The sequence below is a fragment of the Battus philenor genome, unplaced genomic scaffold, assembly GCF_028537555.1.
Source record: "Battus philenor isolate CCGP_79_NKW_IND1 unplaced genomic scaffold, ilBatPhil1.0.hap1 SCAF_11, whole genome shotgun sequence".
Taxonomy (NCBI): domain Eukaryota; kingdom Metazoa; phylum Arthropoda; class Insecta; order Lepidoptera; family Papilionidae; genus Battus; species Battus philenor.
Window position 1 is genome coordinate 11,250,077 of NW_027181673.1, and position 23,416 is coordinate 11,273,492.

Sequence of the window (23,416 nt, forward strand, 5' to 3'; positions counted from 1 at the left end):
AATGTGTTTAATTTTTGTAAATATTAAGTTTTCTTAAGTTTTAGGAATAATTATTACCAGATAAATAACCATAATAATATTTTAAATGTAATTTAACAAATACCTATTTTATATAATTAAAACTAGTTAATTTATTACGACAGTGTTCATCATATATAAACACTGTCGTAGAAACGGGTCAATGTACTTCATTTGTCTAGAAAAGAACTTTAATGCTTGTACACGTATTTGCAATTGCCCTGTATGAAGTGATCTTCCTATTTTTTTTATTAGAATGTGACTGGTCAATAACTTCTGGCCCTAAAAAGTCTGCAGGAACTGATAATGAACAATGATTAGTTTTGATATCCAGTAAACCAGATTACGAAAACGCTTTTCCTTACTATTTATATCATCATTACGTCATTAATTATTTCTGAAACCATTGATTTTTGAATGGAATGACAGCAAATGTGCGAAACATTAACATCTTCATAGTTTTTATACCTCTTAATAATCACTGTCTATATTAACCAATAGATTTACTACAGAAGACATATTTTTCATAGCAACAATTCATTAAAACGAAAGCGAAAGGAAAATTGTCTAAACATCTTTCAACTGTTATGCGAAACAAATTTGCGTTGTCAACTAACGACAGTACTATGCAAATATGCTTTACCGTACAAAAGAGGTATAAAGTACAACGTTGCACCAGAGGTCTAAGTAAATTACAAATATTACAGATTAAATAAATAAATTTCGCACACATCAAATATTTGCAAGAAGTTACCTTTAGTACATTCTTTTTATATATATAAGAATAATTCTTTCACCTAGTAAAGGATACTTGGCTGATTCTATAAAATTCTACCTGCAAGATGTTGAGAAAATGTTCATTAAAATTTCTAAGCGGGCGTGAGATGGTCAATATATATTTTATAATTACTTATATGTATATATCAATATATATATATATGTAAATAAATATATATCAATAATTCAAAAATATATATATTATCAAAGCTATCACTAGAATACATATATTTATGACCGAGATTTAACCCGATAATTATAAATTTTACTTCTCAACAGTTACAAAAAAGTAGTTAAAATAAACTGTGAAAATATTTCATAGTAAAGCTTCTTTGAAAATCGCTTGGTAACTCAAGAATTACAGGATCCAGGAGTCATTTTCTAAAATGCTGCAAAAAGTAAGCTAAACGTCGACAAAAATTTTAATAATGTACTCGTTGACGTTAGTATTTTTTAATTAAAATGAACAACATAGATAGCCGCGTGAAAAAGTAGTCCAGATTGTAAAATATACCTGACGACCTAGATGACGCCAAATAAGGCTAAGCTAACAGCGATAGTGAGACGGAGACAGATCGGGGGCACACGGGTTGAGCCGAAAGAATTTTATCTCGGAACGCTGTAAGAGCTTTTACAGGCTTGACGGTTTTAATATACTAAAGAGTTTTTAGCACATTGATAAAAGTCAGAATAATGCAGTTTCATCAATATCATATCAGCTGTAGGATGTCTACAACTGGATATGAACCTGCCCATAGGTTTCTTATAAGGCTGATTGGCAACGGCATGCTTCTTGCGTCTTCTTACGACCAACAATGGATCTTGTATATGAAAGCCCCAATAGATATCTGTACAGCGCGCTATGAGATCTGCTCAATTCCCCATTTACTGGGATGCATCGGTTACTTTTTTTCGTCTATGTACCTTCTTATTCCCGATTCAACCTCGTAAAAAAATCTCGAACATAGCTTGCCAATGAGGGCAAAAGTGGGAGACTACATTTAACACATAACAGTGGAATAATAACAAACGTGATACAATTAGCAGGATATACAGCATCGCTATTGTGGAATGCTGCGGTCAATATATCCGCATTGAGCATTTGTTTCATTCATAAATGTTTGTTGTGATTCTAGTTGTAAATTGTAGTCATTTTATATAATAGCCATTTCGATTACATAACATAAACATTATTACCATCTTTGCATATATTACAAAGGATTAACAATCTTCACAAATAATAGTACAAGAATATGTGAAAAAAAGGTAATATTAATCAAATAATTGAAAGGTCAAAAATTTGTGTGGCGCCGCGAATGGCATTTTTTATTAATCGTTGCATTAATAACATGTTATAATACTATCTATTGTGACTCACCGAAGCAATGCGATTAAAACATACGGATATCAGCATGAGTGCACTATAGGCAGCAATACGTATCACGCTGACATAAATGACAATATTTGTTTTAAATCATTACTAACGATTAAGCTTAAATATTTTTAACTCTAATTAATAAGCGCAAATTTAAATTTAAATCAAATAAAGGTAACGTGATCCGTAGAGTAACTAAAGTAGGGGATATAGCCCTGTGGATTAGCAAATTGAAATGACTGTATGCAGGTCACATAGAACGCAGAACTGATGGCCGCAAGGTCGTTAAAGTTCTGGCATAGATCAGCAAGCGCAGCGCAGGCGCATTCTAGATAGAAAACATAGTTCTACCGGTCCTATTGGAAATTAATACAGTAGACCTATGTCCAGTCGTGGACATTCTGCAGTAAAAACTATGATTAAAGATGACAAAGTAATCGCGAAATTCTTAATACTACACATTATCAGGAATTTAAATCATTCATTAGTGATATTCCAGATAAATAGCCGTGCTTGATTCTCGGATAATCGAAATGTAATCTCATAGATTAAGGCTACAATGGTGCGTTAGATGCATCAAAATCACAAATATTTTTTATTTATAATTAATCGTTCCCTCATCGTTAGAACATATTACTTACAATCATGTATGTTTAAAGTTACAACGACTTAAATTTACCGCGAACACGGTCGCTAATTTCACCAAAAAGGTTTAACAAAGCGGATAAAACAACTTTCTTCCGATTCAAATACTCAGTGTTGGAGATATGACCGTGTTCACAATATGAACACAATGCAACGGAATTAGAAACCGTAACGCGCTGCCACCGTACGGGTTCTTTCTTTTAATAGCGTGCTATACAATTATTCTATAACATTGTCCACATCCTTTACTTTATAATAATTTCATTATAAATAAGTGTTAATATTACGACGGGCCTCATAAGGCACAAGGTTACACAGAGGCAGAGCAAAAGAGACTGTTCGAAGTTTTGTTGCCAGCTGTAATCATAAATGATGAGAATCGCAGAATAATCGAGATCACTGATGTAGCTCAAAGAATTGTTTGTCTGAAGTGACAGTGGTAGTCGAAAGGTTCTTGAGTAGGCCGGTAGATGCGGCGGAGGCTGTACCACCACTAGGTGAACTGTTGACATAGTTTTAAGATCGCGGGAAGTCGCCGGATGCGGGTAAAGCAGGACCGGGTTCCTGGCGGTCTTTTAGGGATAACTATGCCTTGCAACGGGCGTCTATCGGCTGAAAATTAGAAGTGTTATTGTATATATTTCTAAATGACAATGTGAAATAAACTGTTAAACATGATCTAAAAGAGCTGATCTTTGTAAAACCTATTGCTTAAGGAGAATTAAAGAACACATATTTTTACTATTATCTACTAAGGATCATTTGCAATGTCCACTTTTGTACGTCATGAAAAGAATGTAATAATAATCTAATTTGATATAAAATGGAATCAGATTGAACTTCACTATAATGGCGTCTTCAACGCAAAGCTACTAAGATATCAAACGCGAACTGATCTGAGAAAAGCCTAGAACAAACTTAGACATGCATTTTGTAGTTATTTCAACAATATTATTAATACACTTGCAGGGCAATTCATTCTCAAGGATAGTTATCACTCCTAAATTCCTTCTCTAGGTTGTTTTATAAGTTTTAGTTTAATAAACTTCTTAGAGTACTATGTACATGATATTTCAGAAATATTATCGAGGAACGTATTTTAATACAATACATATTAGGTGACAAAAGTTTTAATTTTCTTAAGGTATGTCGGGCTATCTTTATTTCTAATGCTAATTTTGTGTATATCAAAATTTTCTTATTTTTATTAGTATGGTATGTTTTAGTCCTTTTAATTTTTTCTATAAAGTGAATACGTCTCAAAACCGTTTATCGATAAATTATTTTTATGCCCGCTATCTAATCGACCAAGGTCTAAATCTCAGATTTAATATCTGCTTATTTAATTCACATAGAATGTTGTTAAATTGATATTAGATGTATGGTGAATGTAAGGCGACCGTTAATTTTGTAACGCAACCGCTCAGCGTCGCTTCCGTTGGCCTCAAGCTGACGAAACCTGAAATGTCAGATAAGGTTTAATTTACTGATAAAACTCTAACGTAATATCAGCCGTGATGTTTCTAATATCGAATAAAATTTTGGTGACAGATTGAATTTTTTTCTACATGAGAAGTAATACTTTGATGATTATTAAAGATGGTCGACAAGATTTTCGTATTTCGTCTTAACACTTGCGCGGCTAAAAATCACACTGTACATTTACTAATAATACATATTCTTTATGTATTACAATAAATGCAAGCATCTTCCTATCTGAAATATCTTTAGTTATCATTTTTCTCAACAAATACGGGCGTGCATTATCACTGTATAGATTTTGTTTATACAGAAACGGTATAAGAATTTATTTTATGTACAAACTGGTTGTCAAATTTATGCCGGATTTTAAAAACTTTAAACAAATCTTGTGTTTCATACTACTTTATAGGTATTAAAACCCTTTATAAATACATGTTCTTACAAAAGACTTTTTTTAAAGTCAAAAAAATTATGAGTGAGATGTTTCCAACGATGAAAATTTTTGTAAAACAGGTCTCTATGTCGGGCATTTTTCAGAAAGTTGTAAGTTTTTAATTGCAGCCTTCTATTCTTACTGATGTCTACAGCAGAGATTTATTTTCGATTATCAATAATATTTCAATGCAATCTAAATACCTAATTTTGCAAAGTCAATTAAACAAATTACAAAAACAAAAGCATTAGATTTTCGTTTAGTTGTTTATTAAAAACGACACACACCAAGATTGTTTTGTTAAGACATTCATACATGTAAATATTTAATTTAATAATAAAACAACTAATATTCTCACGAACACAATATTTCGTTAAAAAGTTTTTGTATGGAGCTCGAATAACTGACATGCAATAAAATTCAAGATAATAATTATTCAATTGTTAATCATTCATAGACATTGTTTGTCAAAAACAGATATCCAAAGATTCATATTCTGTACTTCGTATTATAGTAAAAGTTCGCTATGTAATACCACTAGGGCACTACAGTTACAAATACAATAACCAACTCAAAATTTATAGTAAATAAGTCAATAAATAATTAAGATAAAGCTCATATTACAAATTTTAAGATTAAAAAATAAGTACGCAAATTTTAGCTGTGAATCAAAAACTGGCAATAAAATTTCATTACATGTACCTATATAATTCACTATTTAAACTTTTATATACGAAACTGTGAAATACTAAAAACTTTCAGGCGTTTTTAAAAAGATTTGCTTTAAACTCTTTAGTCGAATATGGTACATGATTATAAATAATAGACGCTATACAAAATAAACTATTAAGCATTATTTGTTTTTGTAAATAGTTCAATTGATATTGTCAGTGGCAATATTAACTGTGCTTTAATCATCAAATAGTGTAATTGTCATTTTCGGTACATCATTCATTTCGATAAAGAGAGGTGGACCACAAATCTTAGGAGACATCATATTCTATTTTATGACACTTATTTTGTGATTCAATAAAGCTTACAATATTGTTTTAATATTATTAATATTATGCTGAAAAACAAGCCATATTTCTTACTGCAATTTCATGATAATGTTTTCTGTTTAAGGTAAATCATATTTAATGTTTAGTTTGGTTAAAATCAATCTCTTGCTTCCGTTGAGCTATTGTTGAACTAACTTCTGACGTCAATAGTCACTCAACACCGACGTATGATTATTATTCTAACACTTAAGTGTATTTTAGTAGATCGACAGAATAACAAACCCCAGTTAACAGATTGCTAAAGCGCAGTACAGCGAAAGATGTTCCATTGACAGCAATACGTCTAAGTACAGTAACACTTCAGAATTTTGATAGATTTACCTGAAATAACTGTCTAGACCGAACAAATTAAGTTTGACATATCTTATCTTCCCTTATGTAACTTTTAGTTGTCTTTTCTACCTTTATCATGAACCATCTTTCCCCATAGACTTTGTAGTGCTCGAAGTTATTGACCTATCGCACTCCCTAAAAAAATTACTTATTTCGTGATCAATCGATATAAACCGATGCGGTAGTTAAGACAAATTTGCAGCTCGTGAACTGTGAAACACGCTTAGTTAAAAACGAACCATTAATCGGTCGAAATTCAAAGTAAACTGTAAAATTTACAAAGATTCATTACTACGTAATAACGTTAATAGATAAGAAGCGTCATTATATTTTTTTAAATTAAAATTTTCTGTTCACTTTTCTATTTATTATTCAAAATAAACCTTCTACAGAGTGATAGCAAACTTATTAAAAAGATGAATAAAATCGGTAAACGGTTAAGTTTTCTCGTTATAACAGATATGATTTTCAAAAATATAACCATGACTAAAAATAAAAGAACCACGTAATTAAAGAGCTTTAACTTATTTTAATAATAAAATGCGATACTGAAATTCATTACACTGAAGAGACAAAAGCAGATCACCATTTTAACAAACGCCACGTTGACTTTAAGTACTGTTTATATAACGGTAGGAACTTTCTATCAAATTCAAATCAGTCGAAAAAATCTTTCACATTAATAGCTGTTAAATAACTACTTACTATATTCCAACATAAGTTCTTTCTCCGCATTAGTAAAATATACATTTATTACATACACCGTATAATTTGTTAAACTGTGTTTTGCTTCTAAAGCGCTGAATTGTATTGAAATATTTAACGTCTCATCATAGTTTTTCCGGAACAACCTGTATTCATTCTCTATTTTCGAACTTATACTTTTTTTAGTCAATTCTCTTTTACACTCTTATCTAACGGCTTCTAATTATTCACTATTACTATTAGGGGGACTTGAAAGTAATATCCCTTAAGTGAAATTCACACAACTACATTTTCAACAAGTTTTTATTTCTAATCTACAATATGTTCACCTTCGTTATCAACAACCTTTTTCCATCTAGTATACAATTTTTCAATGCCGGAGCGGTAAATCAATCGGTTTTTCTGTAACATATATCAACAGAAACGACATTACTTTCCGTTCCCCCTTATATATACTATTTATTTAGTATTCGTGACGTAATATGTATATTCTACGGTCTATCAAGAGTTAAAGCATGGAAAGCAAAATTGAACCAAAGAAATTTAACTGAAACTCGGGTAACATTTTTTTTTCTAAACTAAATAAAAAATTTTCTCTAAACTAGTACTTCTATGTAATGTCATATATATCTTTATTTGTTCATTATACTGTCAAGGTACGTATTCAAAAAGGGTAGGCAGTGAACAAAAATATTAAAACTACAATATCGCTTCAATATCCTCTCCGCGGCTTAATTATATCGTTAGTTTTGTTATCGAACTGTTCATTAAATATGGAGGGCGTAGCTTTACTTATTTTGCCTTGATAACACGCAATTCCGCGATAAAGGATTCTATTCGAAAGTAAACATATATTATTATAAATTGTAGTAATTCACGGTTTTATGATGTTCAAACCGACTAACGCCAAAACTTTTCAATTAAGTTAGGATTATTATTATATAAATAAATTACTCTTTGATTTTGGCAATATCAAATGGTATCTACTCAGTGCATCGATATTTTGCATTACTATATTTAACATACTCGTACAACACAAATGCTTACGTTTGACACACATGTCCATAGACCAATAGTGTGTTTCAAATATTACAGGCAATCTTACTATAATTTATTACTTTTCTAATAAGGCAATGTTTAAATATAATTATACTAAAACAAAATCAGACTTTCTACCAAATTTTCAGGGATAGAGTGAACAACGCATATGATGCTAGGAAATTGGTTAATGAATAAATAGTCCTTGATCGAGCTACCGCAATCTCTCAGGATAGGGATTGGGAATCGCGGATAGAGCAAACATCGAGGTAGTTCCCTTTCCCTGCCTACCTGTACCTGCTGCAACTTGGCATTGTAAATTTCTCACAGATTAATAATGGCCGAAATCGTGCAGTTGTACATTCCTAGAGAAAACTCTACAAAAATTGATCGATACATGAAATGACTGACCAAGTCGAGATCCCATCTCCCGAGCAATATCCAAAATGACCTAAGGGACTATCGGCCTGCCAATCTCATGATATTTGTGATGCATCGGCCCGGGTCCCAGGTTTAGTTACTGCAAAAAATACCTAGGCCAATCGTCTTCAACGCTTTGACACCTCAGCAAACAATATTACGGGATGATGTCAAATGAGAAAATAACTGTCCATTTAAATAATCCTTCGAAGTATAATGTTAGGACAAAAACTTTTAATTCATTTAATCATTTGCTGTAAATAACGGCCCGAAACACCATCTCTCATATTTGGCCTCATAACTCATATCGACAAATTTACAGTAGCTCAACGAGTCATCGAGAAAGTTATGCTTGGAATTTATCAAATCAGAAATGAGGAGTTTTATACGTGAGCGTAATGAATCCAGATACGCATATTGAATTGGCAGTAGACAGACCATACAGCACGTAGGACAGATGTCACCACTGAAGCCCTAAGGTTCTGGAGTACATACCGCAGACAAGTGACAAACTCAGGAATAACATCAATATTGTGGTCGTCGGAAGACACTGGATGATGGCCGCTTCCAACCGTACTATTCGGAAGTCTATAGGAGAGGCTTATTACCAGCTGTGAACATAGTACATTTGAAATGACAAAACCTTCGCATTTCTTGGTTGTTTTATCATCATCATTTTGTCAGCCGATAGACAGCCACTGCAAGGCATTCCCTAAAAATGTGATCTTGACTATGTCGTCGGTACATATATCGAGAGCTCAGAAACCAACCAGTGGGATACAACTGGTTTATTTATAAGTAGTGTTAATGTTAAGAGAAAAATATCACAATTCGTTTAGCTTTTCTTAAACAACTCCTCATGTTCGTCTTACATTTAAATATACACAACGAATTAAATGGAAAACTGTCGACAAGCACGTCTACCAGACAACATATTTACATGCAGAAGTGTAAATATGTCCCAGCTTTTGCAATTTAATTTCACGTGACGCACTAAGAGACTGTGACGCAGTGTAACTGCATAAAGAGTGCACACCTAGCGCCTAATAAGCCTAACATTTGTTACTCTGACGGCAGTGGTGCCGGGGTCGATATCCGGACTAAATATATACGTGCGAAAGCATCCATTTGTATGCTCACCATCATTACTTATTTTCACGGACATTACTCAAAATAAAAAAAAAATGCTAGAATAGTCAAGTAATGTATTTTGATTTTATATATAAAAACAAATGTTTTGATATACTGATTATTTTTAATGTTACATATATACTACGTTTCGGTTTCAACAGAACAAACATAATTAGAATAAAACTTCAACCAATGAATGACAGACGATAAGCTACACAAAAGAAAAGTGTATTTTGTAGCCATTTACCGTTTATGAATAGTGTTTTATATTGTAACATATTTTTAATTACATATACTTACATTGTTTTTTATTAAACTTCAGCCAGTAACTGTACTACTTATTAAGGATTAAGCCATAAAGCTATTTCATTTGTGTTATTATGGAAAAGAAAATATTCTAGATGATTTAAACCACATAATTAATCAGTCGATATGTAATAAAGTATATTTTCACGGGTTTTTTTATTTAAATCAATAAATTACAATTCTGCGATGTTGTTTTTCCAGAGATGTATTAAAAATCATCGCTTTAACATCTGTTTCCTTACAGACCAAAGTTATTACATAGAACAAGTTAGTACATAGAATTAAGATTGAAATTTTGAATATTGTTAAATCCTTCCGAAGTATATATTTTTTATGAATAGGACGTCGACTCGTACATCATTTCGCAGGATAATTAAGTAAGTTCATATACAGCATTTTTCATTTATTTTCTATTTATGCTTGCGAAGATATCAATCTAACTTATACACAAAATATTACGTTATAAATACGATGTTAATTTTAAGTTTTATGTCAACAGGCAGGAATCTTGTATTTTTGTACAACGCCCGTATAGACTATTATAATTAAGTAAGTATTTATTAGATACATATTAAATAAGATTTTCATATATTCAAGACACTCTCCCCTTACTGCTTGGTCACCCTCAACAGACAAAGCGATTGACGATTTTTTCTTTTTTTTTATCGCTAGTGCATAATCGATGCGATTCCATTATTCATGTCGGCTGTGACAGTAAACATTGGGACAGGTTAGTTTTTTTCTTTTCACAATAACAGCCGCTGTAATCACTTTAAATCATTACAAAACGTAAGAGACAGCAGTTTATTTGCATTCCATCGCTTCGTATAAATAAACGTAGACTCAGCGGCTTGCTGCCGATCGTAAAAATACACTAATTTTGTGCATGTTTAAATTAGGTTAAAAGTAAGTTAATAAGAAATGTTTCAGTTTTAAAATTGAAGTAAAATTTTTTTGTTTATACTTTTTAATAACGTTGTTTTGACACTATTAAGTATTTTAAAATTTAAAAACAGAATACATACACGTATTTTGTAATCAAAACATAATATATATTTTAATAAAACGATTAAGATTAGTTAATTTTTCGTTTTTTTTTTAATCGTTAATTTGTATAGATATTAAGTTTAATATTTATACAAAATTGATTATATTTATGCGTGGTCATAGAAAAAGATTTAATAAAAAATTACAATAAATTCCTTTTTTATACTTTTTAATTGACTTGTTTCGATACTATGAAATATATTATATTTAAATAAAACACAAAAATTACACATCTTTAAATTAAAAAAAATAGACTACGATGAGATATCTCTACATGTCGAAATATCTCTATATTTTTTTAATAGATATAAAAATAGTAAAAACTTTTTATTCGCCACTATTTTTACCTATGTATACCCAAACATAATTATTTTTTTTATAATTCTAATAAAACATTGAGAAACAAAGGGTATAACACGGGTCTAAAAAGTCAACTAAACGTAAACAATTCAAAACGAACCTAAGAACCTTTGAACATAGGACAGCATTGCATTATTGACATGAAATATAATTCGTGCATTAGTGACAAAAATTGACGGTCGTTGTGCTGTGCCTACCTTTAATGCTGCAATGTCACTGGCCAGTTATTCGGCCCACTTTTTTTCTTTGTTGTGCTCATAACTACGAGTTTAATCTTAGGGTCAAGATTGTTTTATTCTAACGTTTCAATAGCTTTTGAAGTAGATATTTACGTTACGAAAATGATAGTTTTTGCCGAACAGATTCCGACCTTCACCAGATCGATGACGTATTGTTTAGTCATACATTTATATATGCATTTCTCATTTCAATTTCATATATACACTCAGTTTTTTACATAGCCTTAATTATGTAGACTAATTAATAAACTATGTATCTGTATACTGTGAAATCATATTCATAAAAATATATCGATCCTTTGGATTTTAACGATTATCGTAACTTTATTTGTACGTACTTATCTGTACTTATGTATATATTTATTTTTTATGTCTTTTACACAATGATTTGTTAATCGATGACAATGAAATGAAACTGACTTAATAATAATAAGTTTGTCCCATCATACTACATTATCTATTAAACAAATATTAGTAACATATAAGATAGTTATGTTTTGACTCAACATTGTATCTCTGGAATTATAAGGCTCAGAGACTTCAAATTAATTTTCAATAAACCTCCAAGGCCTCCTTAACTCTCACTTGAATTTCGTAAAATCTATTCAGTAAAATCCTATATTTATATGGTATATTTCTTATGGTTTGTATTAATACACATGAAAAAAGTAGACTGTATTGATGACGGTAAATTATAGGCCTGATTTAAATAGCTATTCATAACAATTACAGATTTAAATATAACATTATTTAAATACCAGATAAAAATGTAAATACAAATGAACTGACAAGAAGCTCGAAGAACTGGTTATTGGCACTAAACATTACCACGAGTTCTTGATCATATGAACGACTTTGTAATTTTTAATTATGAACTGTAGGTGAAAATAAGTATACTTATTTAACCTATAATCAATCCTAGAACTTAGTAAGCACATTAAATACACAAAAGTATAAATTACAACAGTACATGAAGTATAAATAATTAATTTAAACATTGCATTTTAAAATAATCACATTCACTGCGTAATTGTCAGCCCACAGTCCTTATCGCTTTATCATGTTTGTGTAAAAAAAATATTTAAAATTTTACACGAATTAATTATTATTGTGAATGAAAACAAAGCGAAAAGAGGATGAAAGCATTACTCTTTCACAGAAGATTGTGTTGCCTGTAAACTACCCGCTGTGCTTGCATGCTTTCGAACTACGTATAAAGCGAAAAGATGAGTTAAACGCTCACCACATTTGTTCGATAATGTTTATTTGTTTTGTTGTTGTTGATCATTGTCAGATATTAACTACTTTATTACGTTTCTTTGCTGTTGTATATAATAAATATTGTAAACGATGTACACTGCTTAAATAAGCAGCGCCTTCGGTATTTTTTATTATTATAACGCATGTGCATATGTTCCAATCCACCTACCAAGCGTGGCGATTATGCTATGTCCCCCATTAATATCTTTGGAAGAGGCTTATGTCTTGCAGTGGGTGTGTTTGGGCTGAAACGATAACGATGACAATGTGGTTATGATGTACTTTTCGTAAATAAATAACATAAAGGAAGATTGATTTACTAATGAAAAATATTATGACAAATTGTGTATTTATATAAAGAAAGAGCCGAATCTGTCACACGTTCCTTGGTATTTAAGATTAAAATTGTTTTTAGTAAGCAATCTGGGCTCACAATAGAATTAACCTTTAGTCTCAAAGGACGTCTTTATTTCTAAAAACCGAAAGTGATTCGTTTTTAATCATTCGATTGTAATAAGCAAAAGTGTTCCTCATAGTCCCACTAAGTTTCTCTCGCTTGTTCTCCCAAAAAGGTGGTAGATAAACTTGACGTCAACAAGAGATGTAATCCATTGTATGTTGAATAAATAATTTTGGAATTTGAATTTTATTAATCATTATTGATAGTTAAACAAATGTTTCGTAAGGAAATTTTCGCAACACAATACCTCGGTTCACTGGAATTCTGAAGTCGTAAAATTCCCTTATCTTAGCGGCCGGTTGACGTAACACGTCGCAATCACGTCGATGGTATTGCACACACGTTACATTACCGGTATTAAAATATTTTACGCCTCAAATTTATGAGCATTGCAACTCCAACATAGATGGTTATCGTCACGGAAAAGGTAGATTGAAAACTAAAACTCGGAAATTACCAATGACTTGTTAAGTTTAGTAAAGTGTTATTTACCAAGTTAATGGTACAGAATACCGACATATCATCTAAGATGAAGTAATTGTAAAATACCAATACCTTCTCAAGTTATAGAACTTTTGCAGTTAAATTAAATACAGTGTGAGCCAGAAAGGCATGCGAAATTATTTATTTAATTGCTACAATTAGCACTGTTACGTATTTTTTTTCTTTCCACAACTGCACAATAATTAACCTTACAACAGCAAGACCTGATTTCAGGAAGATACCGCGATATTTCTTACATCCAATGAGTCTTTAGTAGTCGCAAACGAAATATTCAAAGGAAAACTGATATCGCGTTGAGGAGACATTCCGTGGACTCTGTGGTTATACAGATTTAACGCCACCGGACTTATTTCTGTATTCGGAGATACGTCAAAATTCATTATATCTAGAACTGCTTTACGAAAATAAATCGACGATGATTGCGGAGCTCAAATATATTCCACAAGCGAGTTTTTAGGAATTTGCGATCTAGATTCGAGAATTGTGTACGTTTAGGTGCCACGCCTCTCACAGATTTTTTTTTAAAAAACTAACATTCCTGTGGCGTGTTCTAAAGCCCATATTTACTATATCGCAAATATAAACGTTCTTTCTTAAGCCGTGTAGTTTTTTTCTGTAATTAAAAATCCGAACAATATTATTGCCCACCTTGTGCAATTGAAACTCGAAAAAGTTGTTCAAACATTTTCTTAATTATTACACACTATATCTTAAACTTCCAATTTTTTTTTTTGTCGAACTAAATCCAATGTTTTATTATTTTTTACATCAATAGCTTCCTAAAATGTTTATCCTAACGGATGAAAATTATTTAAATTGAGGTTAAGGTCGTGCAACTACCGTAACGATTTACAATCACATTTTATTACAAATTAAATAATCGAACAGGCAATTCGGTTGCGGAAATCGAGTATTTTTAAGTATTATTAAAAATTATTTTTAATGGTTTCCAAATTTATCATAATCGCAAATATCGACTAAAATAATTAATTAAACATTTGGGTTTGCTCTGGGCACCCGCATTGTGCTTATTGAGTGTCTTGACTCTAACCCGTTTTAAAAACAATGGGCAAGTCACGGCGGTCATAAGGTTCTGAAATAGAGACCACGTAACAGCAAGCGCCGCTGTTGGACCTTCAACCAGTAGATGTGCTGAAGATCTTATTAAGTTCGTCAAAATACGCTAGATGCAAGATTCCGCTGTAAATCTATGGAGAGGCCTATGTTCAGCAGTTAAGACGGAAATAATGACATTGATGAACTTATTTGATAACATGTATTATTAGCGGCATTCAATTAATCGTAACATAATTATTAAAATGATTAATAATGTTATTTATGCCGAACTCTAATCAATATTTTGGTAAAGATAATTTACAAAACAATTGATAACTAAAATAATATCACGCCGGGCATTCTATTGATAATTGAAAATAGTCGGTCGTTACACCATTAACATTTAATATTTGTCAAGTGAAATGTTTAGTATTACTAAATAGAGATTTGGCAAGAGCCAATAGAGCATTCGGATTATGGAGATTAGTTTGATAGTTTTAAACAAACCGTGTAATTTATTTTCCATTACATGCGTTTGTACTACAATTGCGAGAGTCATTGTGATTAGCGTTAATCCGTTTTTAAGGTTAGTGATCTCCGTACATGTGTACTTAATCTCGACAGCTTCATAAAACTTATTACAAATACAATGCCTGCCAAAAGAGCTTTAACATTTACATATTAATATCTGGCTGACGAACACTGTGTCATTGGAAATATATATAGAAGCTTTGAAGTTGAATTTACATGTTATACGCTGTCAATTAAAGTACGGTACACCTAATACAAAAATCAGTGGTTTCAGAGATACCGAAAATTTTGATTTGTTATGCATAGCCCTTATTATATCCAATATTGTTAAATAACTGACAAATCGTAATAAATTATTTAAAAATACAAATAAATAAAGACCCATTGTCTTCTATTTTAAGTATTTTTTCCTTCTAAACAGGGTTTTTCAAAAAAAAACCGCATTGATTTTTAAGAAAGATATACTCTTACATTAATTGACAGAAAACGAGAGATATACAATAAGTCCTTTAAAGGTTATTTTATCTATTTATAAACACTATATACACGGTAAAGTTATGTTATATGAAATCAATTCATTTTCGACTGATAATGATAAACTTTAGTTAACATTTATAGATGTCTCTCGGTCTCTTTAATTTTTTTACGAGCATTTACAAGGAGATGGTGACCTGATTGTAAATGCTACTAGAGGTTGAGGCTCTGCGCAGTCAGCGTTGTGCAACTTTCAATCTACGGAAAGTGTAAACATCACTTAGGTAAACAGAGACCATTCGTAATAAAAAAGCTGATATATCAGATCATTGTAGTATCGCATCCTTCCGTATGATGGCCACTCCCAGTAGGTATTACAGATATCTATTTTTTGCTAAACACACAACAGGTACCGGGCAATTGGATTCTGGATATTTATAACAGAGTGTGGGTTGATATTACCGAGTGTACTAGTTAACTGGACGGGGATTCAATTGGACCTAACAACTTTGAAGTGCGATCAGCCAATAGACGCCTGATGGCACACTTTATATAACTAAATATTATTATGTTATACATAAGGTGGTTGGAAAAAGATAGTAAAGGGGTAGGTATAGCTCATTTGCGAGAGGCTAATAATTTCTGGCCGTACAAAGTCTGCAGGGATAAATAATAAGCCATAATTAATTTTGGGATGTAGTTATCCCAACTTTGCGAATGTTTATGTTTACTTATTATTTTTTCTTCATATTTGCTTATTATCGTTACGTTATTTACCATATCTAAAACTGTTTTTTGGATAGATGTATTCATCTTTTAAAAGCTTATTTCATTACATTTACACTCATTTCATGTATTTATTTAATGTTTATATATTTAACGTTCTTTATTGTGCTCGCTAGGATACATTTAAATAGTTTAATAATAATATACAAAAACGGTACTATATATGTATACCACAGTACGGAAAAGGTAGAAGTACAAATAATGTATGTATATATTTTATAATACCATATAGTGAAACGGAAAAAAGGGTTTACAATTATAGTAATTATACACATTACATATAGCAAAGCTATTTTGTTCAGGCATAAAACGATTCGTTGATATTTTGTAATCTTGAATTTAACTATATTAATTCTTTCCGACGAAAATTTGCTATATTCGTATAGCTTTCTTTTAGCCGTATTTTTATAAACAAGCGAAAGGGACAGTTGATTGTTCAGAGCGTCAACAGTTGTAAAGAAATCAAAAGACGCTTTCACACATGGATGACCTTTAAAAGATGTGCACGCTACTATTATTTTTGTCAAATATTTTTTTTTATGTAATAATCCTGACTATATGAGTCACTCCCACTTTCTACATTTCTTACATTGAAATTGATAATATTACCTATTGTTTTTGTTATACTGTTTTAAAGGAATGTAAAACTAGCCCCGCACTACTTTTGACATATTTCACATTTTGATGGTGGACTCCACAAAATTTTGCGCGTTATAGTGTAAATAAATATCCACTAACTGGTACATGGATTTATTAGAGCACCACTGAGAATATGAATATAAAGGAAGGCGATCTTCAAGTCCAAAGTATGGCAAGATCATGGGCGTATAAAAGCGTTTCTAACCAGTCTCGATTATTTAACGAAATCTGTCCTAGTATTTAAAATATTAATTATCATTAGGCAATAAAAATTATGTAATAATATTTAAAATTTTTACTTAAGTTTTATATTTATAAATAGTATATGTAGATATTTATAGAGGTACATATTTATTATGGTATAATTATACAGGGTGATTTTTTTTCTTAGTGATTATTTTCCTTCTCCTTTGTGATTTTGTCCTTTATGATGTTGACTTGTTTCATTTACCTTCATTGATTTATCTCTGCACCGCCTAAAGGGTTAAGTGGTAGAGAATGCCTCCGGCATCGAGTTCACCGTTATACATAAATTGGATAAGAAGCGTTTAAATAAAATAATCATAATATGTTTTACGCCTAGTAACTATGTATATCCGATCTTCTATAATACTGCTTCGTCAGGGCTGTCTTGCATATATTGAATATGTAAAGGCAATAAGGAATCATAAAAGACAAGCCAACACATTTAAGACTTACAAAATATTTTGTACTCGAGATGTTCTTATCGCGAATAGCATTGCTTAGGCTCTCAACATCAAACAATTGTCTGCTTCCCTCCTATCTTTACAGCTTGATTAGGCAGAGTAAATATGTCTATTATCGTAACGTAAACTCTTCTAGAAATCATCAGAAGATGTCGCTGTGGTTATATTATTACATTGGTACTTAAATAACTAATTATTACGTATTGAATATATGCATTTTTACACGATTAACGTGCATAAATTATAACTCGGTGTGGCTGGAAATCTCAAGACAGCCACTTATTCAACTTTCCAGTGTTTAACGCGAACTAACGTGAATTATTATATAGAGCCGCGGTAATTTAGTGATACAGCAGATAACGTCACTTTCACAGATTTTTATCTTGTATTAATTACGTACAACACTCTCCAAGAGCTGTAAAATCACTTTTTTTTCTTTTCATTCACCTGTAACACCGTAATTCTTAATACAGTATTCATGAAAATAGGACTTGCGGATGTGCAACAGGCGGACTACCATTCATTCATTCGGTGTTACTAATATAAAATTAATGAATGCTGTTACATTTTTGTTGTTATGTGTGTTGTAGTGTGTTGTTTGCACATCAAGCAAATTTGAACCTGTAAAAGAAAGGTAAACCTAAACAATTTACGATTAAAAAAATTCGAGTCATTCTCCATAATATTAAAAAAGTGATCTCATGGTTCATAGGATTGATAATATATAAATATTACATTTTTGACTAATAATATAGTCCAATTATAGCTGACTATAGATTAAGCCAATCTTGCCACGATCCAAGGAAGACATTCATAGACCAGACGTGTTGTGAAGGCGTCGACACGCAACACGGCACGCCAACGTCTAGTTCCACGCAAACGTAATAAATTCTATCGCTTCCTTACATGCTTGCCCGCGCTTGTGGCAAATAATCAACATTCGAAAGTCGTTGTGAAAAAAACGACGCCAGTTTTTTCAAAACAAACGATGTATGTTCCGTTTCAGTTACACTGCCATTTCCTTCTATTATTATTTATGCTAACGGAATTATAATACCGAATCATCATATATTATTAAAAAAAAAACTGATTTATTACAGATATCTATGACTGACGGACCGGCAAGTGCATCGTAGAACGTCCATAAATTAGGTGGAAACACTGAACGCAGACCGTTTCAGATCGGTTTTTAAAAACTTTGCTGTAATAAAGATGATAAGAATGATAACTGGAGTATTATTGTATTAATATACTATTGGAGTATTGTACTACCATGCAGTATTCCTCAAGTAATAGTCCCTTCTAGGCTATATTGTTGTCACACGCATTGATTCAGAAGACATTGCGTTAGAGCCTCGCGTTATACGAACATCGCATCTGAGAGTTTGTCCCGTGTTAGGCGCGTTAAGGGTTGAATTCCAGTCTCGGTTGCACAAAAAGATAAAAGAAAGGAACATCGCCTCATTGGTGAACAAATAAGAAAGCCGGTAAACGTTTCTGAATAACTGCCGAAAGGTTATGTGGCAAGTATTAAAAAATATTAAAGCACAACAATAGCAGAAAAAGGAAAAAGACATAAATTGTAAACTATAACTAAGTAATTAAGTAATAAAAATGTAATATAGGTATAAGACATAAATAGTAAAAGAAAAATAAGATATCCAAGAAATATAACATGTTAAATAAATGAAGAAAATAAAATAAATATTGTAAAATAGCAGTCTGAAAGCAATAGTAAAGAAAAAGAGGCGAGGTATGAAAAGGAGAAATAATGTGAGATAAAAGAAGAATACGTAAAAGATATACTCGTAAAGAAAGATATGAGAAGAAGAAGAAACAAATGAAAAAGAACGTGGAAAAATTGTCCTTGTGTACCCAAACGGGGGAATGTACGAGAGGCCAAATCCACCATGCGGACTCAGCGAGTATGGGAGAAAATTACTTTTTCTTCACTAACTGTTGAACACAGGGTATAATTGTCACAATATGTCCATCTGCAGGAAACCCAAATCACGACCTGTCAGTAATAATAATAATATTAATCTGGCGCACCGTATTTGTGCCCCAGACTGTCGAGTGCAATGTACGATTTTATTTTAAGCATCAGTAACATCGCTTTGTCAACGAAGGGTGTATCACTTACCTTCAGTTGAATGTCCTCGTCTCGTCATTTTATTGCACAAGAGAATTGTCACTGCCATTGTTTAAAACAGGAGGTGCAATGACTTTTTTTTATACCAAACGCTGAATTTTTTGTATTAATGTTTTACTGATGACCAATGCCAACAGGCTGACAGTAACAGGAAGTAGTAGCAGCGAAATATATTAACTAACCAGCATCTTGCGAAAGAGATTCTCTACCATACACAAGATACTCGACGATTTTCAGCGTTAACAACCAAACTTAAAGAGGTATCTTCAGCATAATAAAAATGAATATTCAGTTCGTGATCAGCAGCACGACCGTTATACTTCGCCTGACCAGCCAACAGAAAAAATACTTGACTTAGCATTTAGAGTATAAAGCGTACTCGTTTTAGTAAAAAAAAGTATTTTTGCTTTTCTCTTAAATAAAAATGCGGGTATTACCAATATTCTTTAAGAAGAACAGTAGTAAGTTCCAAACAAGATAAGAAAAAGGAATCACTAAGTTTCCTTTTTGTATATTAGAGGAAGTTAGACTTAACTATCTACCAGACCCATTGGAAATATATGGGAACGGTCTATGTGTTAGTGACGTCCTACGGCTGAAATAATGATGATGATTATCTTGAGCAGCAAGAATTTAGTTTGTCCACTGTGTTGGGTCCACTATCTTATTTGGATGGTTTTTCACTTAGGATTACTAATTCTAAATTATCGAGTTATTTTTCCAATTAAACGTAAAATTTTTGCGAGTAATTGTCTTTCGAGTATCATAGTTTATAATTTCATCCCTGTCCACATACAGTCTATTAGCTTTTCAATAAAGTAGTCATTATAATCCGTTAGAAATACACAGAAATACAGACAGTGGTCCACAGACATCTTCGATTCACCAAGGATTACAATATTATCCAAATGCTGTGAATCTGCTATTAAATGTATCTCGATGTGACATTTTTTACGGAAAGTGAAAAGACCATAATGCCAATTATTACCGTGTCCGGACATAAGATCCCAAGACATTCGGCAAACCGATATTTGGTTGGCAGACAAATTACCAATATGACGTCTACGTTACCGGACAACACATTAATTAGAATTTTTAATTCAAAGTTTAAGTTAAGTTAAATTAGTTTCAACTATAATAATCAACACTTGTTTAATCAAATCTTCATTGGACAAATGCGTAAATTTCTGAAGTTGGTAGGCCAAATTTTACTTCGGTATAGTGTTTGTCAGCCAAATGTCCGTCAGTATAATTTTTAGTTCTAGCGAACCAACATAGTGCTACCAAGGTTGTCACTGAATTACGGTAAAGCTTAGGAACTTCTGATTAGTAAAATAAATCAATACCGCAATGATATCCCTCCTAGACGGTACTTGCAAATGAGACCTACCAATAATGAATTATTTTATTAATAAAAACCAAATTCGTAATAGTCAGTTAATTTCATAAATTAGTAACTGTAAATAAAAGCGACATTTTCACATGCTTTTCATCAAAGCTACCATATTCGCCGAGACCGGTTATTCCCCTCCTGTCCTAATAAGGTACGCACTCTCGGTGATCCAAAAGGGCCTCTTACATCGGAATGATTAAATTAATGTCATTGGATGACAGTACAGACTATAACGGGCCATCGCGTAATACTTTTTCTTTTTTTATTTAATTTTTTTTTATAATCAGTTAAGCTTTTGCAAAACAGTAAACGCATACACACTGTATTTTGTAATCCATAATGATTACAAGGTTGAACATCAAGTTCATATGCAATACGTAATCGAATAAAACTTGTGGTATTTATAATAACTATACGAAATTTTTAAGTTTCGTTAAAAACTTTTCTATCACTATCACTATGTAGGTATAACTCTTAGTATATGCGGATAAATCTAAATTACCAACCGAAATTTATATAAATACTCTTCTTATTTTTGGCGCGAAATTTTTAAGCTCTCGAAACATTGCAGTCGTAAATTGTGAAACGACACATGGTTATCGTCACACGATATTTATTGCACCAAATATAATATATACCGATCAACACGAAAATATTTAAAGTAACATATTTAATTCAATTCAAAATTCATACTCGAGAGAGCTCAGCTTTCAACGCATATCAAAGAAAATGCTAATACCGTTAGTACAACAATTGCCTGTAAATTGCATTAATAATGAATCCATCTGTCTTCGGACAGGTACAGATCGTGTAGTACGATGGTACGTTTCGTACAAAGGGACTAGGCACACTCACCTCGGTCTCACGCGTCCCACGGTCCCGTTAGAGGCGGCAGCACAACACGCTATTCATTCACAACAATATCACAGATTAAACAATCGGAAACGATCCGGGTATCCACGACCGTCGACCGCCCGCTTCGAGCACCGACTACCTCCACCGCTCACGCCGCGGGTACCTCAGATAAGTGAATCTAGATAATGCAGTAAGGTAAAAGCAACGTGTATAAAGGCGCGATCACACTGTCCCACTAAAATTCATAACGTGTACCAAAAACTTTTACAAATCTAAATGAATTTGAAAAAATAGCAAAATCTATCTCTTCAACGTATAAAGCATTGTTTTGAAAAGCCATTAATATAGCTTTTCACTTTATACTATCTTACTTTAAATAGTTTTAATTACAAATTGTAAACAGAATTTAAAATACACGTAACTTGTGTAGTGACTACTTCATGAATGCGTGAAACATCTTCATACTTTTTTTCTTTACTAACTTTTTTTACTTTATACATTGTCTACATATATATATCATTACTAAAAGGCTAAAGTCTAAGTCAAAGAAAACTATTGTTCCTGCCTAAAACAAATTTTTTTTTTGTCTGAAACCGTAATTACTGGAGATTACTCATATAATACACGCAATATTACTTATGTTATCAGAACATTTGCAAATATACAGATTAATAAAGGTCGATGAAATCTGGAAAGAATTTTTTTTACTAAATTTTTAAATATGCCATCGTAATTTCGTTCGTTTACAAATCTTTACAGTCCACATACATGGTGATTTATTAAACGTTTAAAACCATTAAAAGGGTGAATGTATAGCACATTTGCTGTTTTTCACATTCACAATTTATGTATGGTATATTCTATCCAAAAATCAATGGTTTCATAATCAATAATGTAAACATGATAATATAGTAAGAAAACCGCACCCTTCAAAATTCGGATTATTACATGATAAAATTAATTATTGTTTACTTACTATCCCTGCAGACTTTGTACTGTTCAATATTAGCTTGTCGCATTCCAACACAGAGTGATTGAAAATAAAGTTAAAGCTTTAAAGCTCTTTGCTGACAGTTAAACTTTACATTCATCTCTGTAAAGCTTTTACATCTATAACCGATTAATCTGTGTATTATCGTGTTCTTTATACTTAATATTTGCGACTTAAAATAAAAAATAAATACTCTTCTGAGAAATACTGTTTATGCTTTTACTATAAATTAAAATAT

General features: G+C 31.8%; 1 protein-coding gene across 1 annotated transcript in view; it reads right to left on the reverse strand.

Moving 5' to 3' along the window:
- The window catches only part of LOC137931862 (uncharacterized), a 47,295-nt gene extending 24,971 nt beyond the window's left edge, over positions 1-22,324 (reverse strand). The window contains exon 1 of the mRNA XM_068775376.1: positions 22,188-22,324. The gene's annotated coding sequence lies outside the window, so the exon portion shown is untranslated. The remainder of the gene's footprint in view (positions 1-22,187) is intronic.
- Between the last annotated feature and the right edge of the window lie 1,092 nt (positions 22,325-23,416).